The sequence below is a fragment of the Macaca fascicularis genome, chromosome 12 (assembly GCF_037993035.2).
Source record: "Macaca fascicularis isolate 582-1 chromosome 12, T2T-MFA8v1.1".
Classification (NCBI taxonomy): domain Eukaryota; kingdom Metazoa; phylum Chordata; class Mammalia; order Primates; family Cercopithecidae; genus Macaca; species Macaca fascicularis.
Genome location: NC_088386.1, coordinates 51,885,065 through 51,894,462, shown reverse-complemented (window position 1 = coordinate 51,894,462; position 9,398 = coordinate 51,885,065). Strand labels below are relative to the sequence as shown.

The following is a 9,398-nucleotide window of genomic DNA, read 5'->3' as shown; positions in this document are numbered from 1 at the left end:
TAGAAGAAAAAAAAAATAAAAGCAAAAAGCTAATTTTTAAAAAGTGGCTTTCAATTACTTTTATCATCTATAAGCCTTCCTTTTTTCTTCATTTTGAGATGGGATATTGCTCTGTTGCCCAGGCTGGGGTGCAATGACACAATCATAGCTCACTGTAGCCTCAAATTCCTGGGCTTCTCTGTAGCTGGGACTACAGAGGTGAATGCCACCATGCCTGGCTAGTTTTTTTTATCTTTTGTAGAGATGGTGGGCAGGGGGTGGTCTCCCTGTGTTGCCCAGACTGGTCTCAAACTCCTGGGCTCAAGCCATGCACCCAGCTCGGCCTCCCAAAGTGCTGGGATCATAGGCCAGAGCCACTGCACCCATCCTGTAGTCGGCATTTCTAACCAGTTCCCAGGCGATGCTTTCAAGACCTCTTGTAGCACTACATGTTTTCAGCTTATTCAAGCTTGTTTATTTTCTCCTAAACTGCAAACTTTTCATATTTCAAAACAATATAAAAAGTTCACAGACTATTAATGCTGAGAAGAATCTTGGTAATCTAGAACACTATCTTTGGCCAGGCTCGGTATCTAACGCCTGTAATACTAGCAGTTTGGGAGGCCAATGTGGGCAGATTAAGGGAGCCCAGGAGTTCGAGACTGGTCTGGGCAACATAGCAAAACCCCATGTCTACAAAAAATACAAAAATTCGCCAGTGTGGTGGCGCATGTAGTCTCAGCTCCTCAGGAGGCTGAGGTGGGAGGATCATCTGGTCCTGGGGACCTGAAGACAACAGTGAGCCGTGATTGTGCCACTACACTCTAACCTGGGTGACAGAGCAAGACCCTGTCTCAAAAAAATAAAAAAAATTACAACATGGAGACAGCAGAAGATTAAATAAGTGCAAGAATCCACTAACGTTTGGGAGCAAAAGAGTAATATAATAAATGCAATGATTAAGAAAAATAGACATTTTTGGAGAGTAATTTTGCAATATGGATCAAAATTTAAACTATACTCACCTTTTGACTTAGCAATTTTTCTCCCAGGAATTTATCCTGCAGATGTTCTCATGTGAACAAAATGGCATTCGTTCAAGGCATCCACTGTAGCATTGTTCCTACTAGCAAAAGATTAGAAACAGTCTAAATGTCCTCTGCTAAAGAACTGGCTCAGGTAATTATGGTACCTCCATGCCATGGACTTGCTCACTGTCTTCATGCATCTTACAGTTCCAGCTGGGTTCTTTATTTCCATGCTTTGATTCTAATCCTTAGGCAACTTGGCCTTGGGGCACTGCTTGTTATTGTGAGATAGAAAAAATAATGTTTTAATTCCTAGTCCATAAAAGACAATTTAAAAAATGAACACAGAGCCACTAAAAAGATAAAGTTAGTTCTGTGTGTTCTAAGAAGGATAATTTTCCAAGATGTATATTTCTGGGGGGAAAAAAAAGGATATGAGCATAATGGCATGTATAGTATGTACCATTTGTGCTTAAGAATAAATTGCATGCCTCTCAAAAAAAAAGATTAAAAAATTTTTAAATAAAAGTTGCAATGTTTATATCCACCTAGAAATATTTGTGAAGGGAAACACAGGACACTGATAACAATGGTTGCCTCTAGGAAAGGAAACCCAGGATCTGTTGCCCAGGCTGGAGTGCAGCGGTGTGATCTCAGCTCACTGCAACTTCCGCCTCCCGGGTTCAAGAGATTCTCCTGCCTCAGCCTTCCAAGTAGCTGGGATTACAGGCACGAGCCACGATGCCCAGCTAATTTTTGTATTTTTGAGTAGAGACAGGGTTTCACCATATTGGCCAGGCTGGTCTCAAACTTGTGACCTCAAGTGATCTGCTCGTCTTGGCCTCCCAAAGTGCTGGGATTACAGGCTAAGCCACTGTGCCAGGCCAGGCATACTTTTCAATGAATACTCTCTCATACCTTTTGAATTTTGTGCCATACATGTGGGTTTCTTATGAAAAAACATGTATTTTAAAAGATCCAAATAACTTGGGAAGAAGAAGAAGAGAGAACTTTAGGAAGGGAAGTGAAAGCTATTTCCACCAAGAGGCGCAGCTCTGAAGTATTTGAATAAATGCTTCACCCAGAATGAGAGCCAAGAGAAAGGTGAAGAGTTCCCACTCACATTTCCTCCACCATGAGGGCTCTGTATGGATTTAAAGCTAATTCAATTTTGGAATAAAGAAATGACTGAATTTTCCAAAATTAAGGAAGAAAGAAAGAAAAGGAGAGAGAGAGAGAGAAGAAGTAGGGGAGGGAAAGGAAAAAATGCAATTGGTAGCAGCATGCAGGATGGCAGAGGAAATCTGAGGTTTCCAGGGTAGCCCAGGGAGTGAGCTGGTAATTGTCTGCACTGTGTAGGAGACATTGGCATGAGGAGGGAGAACAAGAGTCAATGCCATCTTAAAAGGAGAAATCAGACTTGTTGACTAATTGGACATGCTTGAGGACTAGGAATGAGCATATCGTGAGCAGGATGATTTTGCAGTGACAGCTTTCCAGGAAAAATTGCTGCATTCTCAACATCTGCATGCATCTGAGAATTACACCTGGATTCTTCATTTCCATGCCTTGATTTTAATCCTTAGGAAAGTAGGCCTTAGGGTACTACTTGTGATTCTAAAATGGAATAAGTAATGATTTAATTCCCAGCCAGTAAAGGGCAATCCAAATGACTGGCTCCACCATTTCCCTAGGGCTAGTTTGTAACCTGGGACAGAAATAAGCTGTGTGTATTAAATCAATACAATCACTCACAGGTGAAAAAAAAAAAAAAAAAGAAAGGCATCGCTTGCTTTGGTGACTTTGTATTATATGAACTATTTCTGTTGCTGAACTGTTTACTTTCTTCAGATGGCATTAGCCTGGCCACTTTTCTATGATGAGCTAACACCAGCTAGGAACTTGGTACCTTGAGCAAGTGCTCCAAGGTGCTATGATGCAACTTACAAGCCCCTGCCTGTCACACTGGGTGTCACAATGGCCAGGGTTGCCTAAAAGAGAAGATTGTGTAACACTTCACAGCACTCAAGTGCTTTCTTTCTCTCTACTAGCTTCAGTGGGAGCCTCTTATCCGAGCATGGGAACAGAGCAGACCAAGGGAAGTGTTAGCGTGTGCCACCCAGAAGGCACTGTTGGCCACCCGATCTCTTCAAGCTTGACCACACAGATAATAAAATCACTGCCTACTACAGCATTCCCGACATGAAACAGGATTACTGCACAGTATATCTATGAAACACTCTGACACATGCGTTTGTCGTGTTGTATTATTCAGAATTAGCAAAAGAAGTGGGGCTCTGCCTGCCTCCACAGATGCCACTGCCCTGCTTCTCCAACTGTGGCTCCTCAATTCCTGTCATTCCCTAAGGCTGTGTCCTCATCACTCTTTTCTCTGTGTGATATTCTCCATTTCCACATTTTTGCATTTCACCTCTCAGGTGATTAACTTCCAAATCCACTTCTGTAGCCTTGATTGTTCCAGGGGTTGATCTAACCACTTAGCAGACACCTCTTTTTTCTTACTTCAAAGTCAGAATTTCCAAAAATGAGTACTTTACCCCACCGCTTTCCTTCCAGTATTTTCTCTTCCTTACTTTTCTACACTACACCGCAAGTCTATCAATCATGTAAGGTAGATTCCTAGACTAATTTTTCTTCCTCCTTCTGTCTTGCCATGAACCTCATGCTAGAGCCTCCGCCTTGGTTCAGGACCTCATCATCTCTCTACTCCTATTCTAATCACCTCCTGAACGGACTTCTCTATTTTTAGTTTCTCTTCTTTCTACTTGTCTGTCACACTGTTGCCTGAATATTCCTTCAAATGCTCCGATCCTTCTTTGCAACAGAATTTACCTTATTCCAACAAGCTGGGAATGTGTCCTAAAAATTTTCTCATGGTTTTTGTTGTCTCCTTGTAGTGTTATCATTGACGAATTTCTCTAAATTTTTCTTTTTTTTTTTTTTTTGGAGATGGAGTCTCACTCTGTTCCCTAGGCTGGAGTGCAATGGCACAATCTTGGCTCACTGCAACCTCTGCCTCCTGGGTTCAAGGGATTTTTCCTGCCTCAGCTGCTTAAGTAGCTGGGATTACAGCCGCACCACCATGCCCAGCTTTTTTTTCTTTTTCTTTTTCTTTTTTTTTAATATTTTTAATAGAGATGGGGTTTCACACATTGATCAGTGTGGTCTTGAACTTCTGACCCCAGGTGATCCACTCACCTTGGCCTCCCAAAGTGCTGGGATTACAGGCATGAGACACCATGCTTGGCCTAAACTTTTCTTAAACTTTAATATTATTAGTCTGTATCACATCCTGGGTAATGAGTTCTCTAAATTTACCATGTTTGGGGTAAAAGAGTTTCTCAATTTGTGTTAAGATTCTAGCAAAATACTGCTTAAACTAACTTTAAAGGCTAATGTTGTTGTTGTTGTAATTTTTTTACAGACAAGGTCTTGCTCTGTTGCAAAGGCTGAAGTGCAGTAGCACAGTTATAGCTCACTGCAGCCAGCCTCAAACTCCCAGGCTCAAGCAACCCTCCAACCTTAGTCTCCCAAGTAGCTGGAACTACAGGTGTGTACCACCACACCTGGGTAATTTATTTCTTTTATTTTTATTTTTTGTAGAGACAAGGTCTCACTATGTTGCCCAGGCTGGTGTGTGTCAAATTCCTGGCCTCAGCTGATCCTTCTGTCTCTGCCTCTCAAAGTGCTAGGATTACTGGTGTGAGTTACTACACTTGGCCCACCATGTGTTGTTTAGGGACAATTTACAGACTCATATAAACACAAAATCCAGAATTTTTTCTAGTCAAGCATGGCTGCTTCTAGTGGCACAATATCATATTAGGAATATATTTGTCTCTTTCTTCTGGACAACCCAAACTATACACTCGACCTGTTTGAACAACCCAGCAAAAAGACAGAGTTTACTGAAAACTTCTGCAAGAGAGTTTCGGCAAGGACTTTTCAACGTCCCAGATTTAGTCACATACCCATCTCTAAAAAAGTACAGTGCCAAGGGAAAATACACACCTGCTATTGTGACAGAGAAATACAGAAAAAGAGGCAAGTTAGCCTAACCCAAATCTCAAAGTATTGATTATCTATAGAACAGAAGGTTTCTTGTACCAGAAGGAGTTGGGTAGAGTGCTGGATGCACACGCGCGCAGGCGCGCGCGCACACACACACACACACACACACACACACACACATCCCTTGAATGCTTTTGGCTACATGTAACAAAATGCTCAACTCAAACATACTTAAACGATAGAGGTCTTTAATTTACCTAACCAAAAGTCTGCATGAAAAAAATTTCAGGATGGTGCAGAGCCTTTTTCTATCTTCCTGTGGGATCACCCTCTGTCTCCCTTCAAGTCATAGGATGGTTGGGCAGCTCCAAGCATTACACCCTCATACAAGGAGAAAGGGTAAGAGAGATCTTCCATATCATCTTTCCCAGAAACTCCTAGCTGACTATTCTTGCCCTCATTGGCAGGGATTCAGTGAAAAGCACACCTCAGATCAATTTGGAAAGAAAAATGAGATAACTGGCTTAGTGTACCACATTTGTCCCTTGGGCCAGGTAAACTAGAATGGACTTTTAGTGAAAAAATAAATAAATAAATAAATAAATAAATAAATAAATAAATAAAGAGGCCTTTGGGTAGGCCACTAGTAATGTTTTACATAAGACTTTTTTTTCTTGTGTTCTGAGATTTTTTTTTTTTTTTGAGACAGGGGCTCACTTTGTCGCCCAGGCTGGAGTGCAGTGGCACGATCTTGGCTCTCTGCAGCTTTGACCTCAGGCCTCCCACTTGAGCTTCACCACTGACTGGCTGGTGAAGCCTCATTTTTATTGCCCTGCTCCCTCAGTTCCACCAGCTCATTTTTAAACTCCCTATTTATTTGCCTTTGTTTGTTAGGTTACACGTTCAAAATAAAAACTTGGAGAAGCTCTGAACTAAATAATCTATGATTCTTTAGATTTTTGAAGTTAGGATTCAAAATTAAAAACAATCTTTAAGAATCTTGGGGGCCAGGCACAGTGGTTCACCCCTGTAATCCCAACACTTTGGGAGACTGAGCAGGGAGGATTGAATGAGCTCAAGAGTTCGAGGCCAGCCTGGCTAACAGTGAAACACCTCTCTCCTCTCTCCAAAAAAAAAAATAAATTTAAAAATTAGCTGTGCATGGTGGTGCACACCTGTAATCTCCGCCATGAAAGTGAGGCCTCACCAGCCAATGGCCCTGAAGCACCTCTGGAAAGGTACATCACTTCAGAATGGGATTGTAAAACCCCATTTCTCCCCCATTTCTTTCATTTTAAAGAATAAACTAAAGTTAGAAAAAGTAAAATGAGTTGACCTTGTTCTTCCACAGGTTATTTAGGATTATAGTCTGATTCTCTAATTCCCTAATCCCTTCATATCTTTTATGTCTTTATAATTCTGTATTCGTCTTCAGATTTTGCTCTTTGCCCACACACTAAGAAGTCCTTAAAGATAAATCTTAATGGAGAAGTCATTACTTTATTTCAGTAGCCTTTTATCATCTTTCTCTAACACCATTCTATTATTCTTAATATATAATATCCTAAACTACATGCAGCATTTGCGTTTCAATACACAATGAGCTATTCTGTTGTAGGCTGAATTGGCAGTGCTAAGCACTCCAACACTGAACATAACACTGTATGTTCCAGTCATGCCTCTACGAGCCTCAGCTTCCTACTTCATGGGGTTGAAGTCCATGTGTAGTGTACTTACAAAGCCTGGCACACAGTTACTGCTATGTGTTAGCTGTTACTTTCTCATAACTTTTCCCCAAATTCTTCTTGACCAAAGATTCTGGAAATTGTTAGGAATTTCCCTCCCAGAGATAAAAAGCCAATGTTACCTATATCCACAGCCTTTTATCTTGTATTTAGAATCATTTCCATAAATTCATTTCCTTCACTTTATTTTTCCCCCTCCTATATCTTTTGTTGTGTCATTCACAATTTCACTTTCCTTGGAAACTAAGAGTAAAGGATCAGATTCATACTACTAGAGTTAAAAGAGGTCTTAAATGAAGGAAGGGGCAGCTTAGAGAATTCAGGTCACTTGGCTAGAATCATCAATATTTCAAGTTCTCTATGCAAATCACATAGTTCCAATTTACCAATTTCCAAACTAGAAATTTGGGTCAGTGTTCCAATTTCTGTTCCCTGTTTCTTTGCCTCTATTCCCAATTTCTAACAAATCTCCATTATGTATTTGCCTGAATAGGTAAAATAATAAAAGAAAAAAAATGGCAGAAGGCTGGAGGGAGAGTTGTTATAAATTATCCAAGTGTCTGAAGATAGGCTAGGTGATTGTGTAATCCTGTGCATATATAACAAAATCTTCATTTGCCTCCTTCACCAAAGGGTTTCAGAAGAAAGAATCTCATAAAGTTCTAAAGAAGTTAGTATAATGAAAATTTTTGTAAATGTTAATGTTTTTCTAACGTTTTACGATAATTATGTTATTAAAAGTTTGATTGTTTTCTGTTTTGAATGCAGAAATACACAATTGTTACTAGGGTAGAAGTAGTACCAGGGTGTAAATGTCTTCTAGTAAGTAAAATAAAAACTTTCATGCTATAAGCATTGGTGGTTCAGTGGTAGAATTCTCGCCTGCCACGCGGGAGGCCCGGGTTCGATTCCCGGCCAATGCAAGGTCTTTTTGACCCATAGTGTTTTTCCGTGGGTATCACAGGTGCCTCAAAGTTCAATAACGTCCTTTAAACGCTGGACTCATGCAAATAAAGAAATATTAATGAAAGTTAATTCTCTATTTCACTTTTACTTCGAGCAGTCAAAAAGGTTTCCGTGAGCTTCGCTGATTTTTTTCTATCCTCTTTTTAAACTGTTTTTGGGCACCTAGATGCGAGCAAAATGTTTTTACAGGTAACGGGGTAAACATTCTAAAATACCAACATGAAAAGAGGAAGAGGAAAAAAACTGAACACTGGCTGTTTTGGAGATGCCGGGGATTGAACCCGGGACCTCACACATGCGAAGCGCGCGCTCTACCACTGAGCTACATCCCCCAGCCGAAAATCTTGTTTCTGATGTCTATACTCATTCAGTCTGTTAGCTCTAGTTAAATTATTGTATTACGATCTTTATTTTTAAGAGTTTATATTGATGAGTGCTTCTGAAATATGTTTCTTCTTTTCCCATACCCACCCTAAGTTGTTTCCACGGTGCATTCAGACCTCGCGCAACGAGTTGGCAACGAAACGCTCAGCTGGGACGAATGAGGCCTCACTCCAGGGCACTTCTGCTGGGTGTCGGGAGTCTGGGATCCGGGAGGGATCCGGTGCCCTGCGCGGCCAGAGCGGCTGGACTCCCCTGTGCCCAATGCCTGCCGGAGCTGGCGCCTCCCCAGGCTTACTACGCAGGCGCCGCAGATCCAGGAGGTCGTGAGGTGCCCGGCCTCCGGCTTTGCTGCCGGGTGGAACCCTGGTCCAGACGCCCAGCGCTCGGGCCGTACCGCAAGCGTCGCGTCTGGTGCCCGTGGAGACTGGTTCATGGAACAGAAAGGTGGAGACCTTCTTTTCAAACACGAAAACATTATGGATTTACCTGAACACTCTTCACCCCCGAAAATAAATGCACATCTCAGGAAAACCACGTGTTCAAGCCAAATCCCCATACCTTACAACCAGATGACCCCTTGCAGATTAAAATGATTTGCGACTTGCTCTTCATTTTCATGAGGTCAAACTGAAAGAAAGAATATGACACCACCACCTTCCCTGTAGCTTAATCATATATAAACGATGATAAGATTGGGGCAGGGGACTTGCTCCAGGTAGATTTTTATTTTCTCTTTTTGATATTCACACCCTGGGCCAGTCTTAACGGATTGGTAAATGGTGATCGTAGTGTAAGCCATTGAACATCTCCTTTAATGTCCTCTGAACCCTCTCTAACCACTAATGGTACCCAAGCTCCAAATTAAAAGACCTATCCTGAGTCCTCTTCCCTCTGAAATTGCCTCTCCAGTTGGCCGAATGCTAGGTAAATCCATGTGCTGACTTGCCATATAGTGAGATGAGGTGTGTTTGACATTTTCACGTGCAGTTTAAGCTGATACCACTCCAGCCTGGTGAAAACTGAGTGGTGGAAGCCTCAGACACTCCGATGGGAGCAGGGGAGAGATCTGGTGTCGAGGTAGCTGGGTCACCTTCACTTCCAGCTAACCTGTAAGGCTGGCCCCAACAGGTAGCACCATGAGGGCCTAGAATTTCCACTTCCTTCAGTTGCAGAGCACTCCCGATAAATGACCACTTGGTCAGCAAGCCGAGAGCCAGAGCAGAAAACAGAGGTTTCAAAATCACTCCTGAGCAAACCACAAGTT

At 41.8% G+C, this 9,398-nt stretch overlaps 2 non-coding genes across 2 annotated transcripts; one reads left to right on the top strand and one right to left on the bottom strand.

The window, feature by feature from the left end:
- The first annotated feature begins 7,636 nt into the window (after positions 1–7,636).
- On the top strand, positions 7,637–7,707 carry TRNAG-GCC (transfer RNA glycine (anticodon GCC)). Its single transcript has one exon. It is a non-coding gene; the product is annotated as a tRNA-Gly (tRNA).
- Positions 7,708–8,010: 303 nt separating this feature from the next.
- TRNAA-CGC (transfer RNA alanine (anticodon CGC)) lies at positions 8,011–8,082 on the bottom strand. Its single transcript has one exon. It is a non-coding gene; the product is annotated as a tRNA-Ala (tRNA).
- Between the last annotated feature and the right edge of the window lie 1,316 nt (positions 8,083–9,398).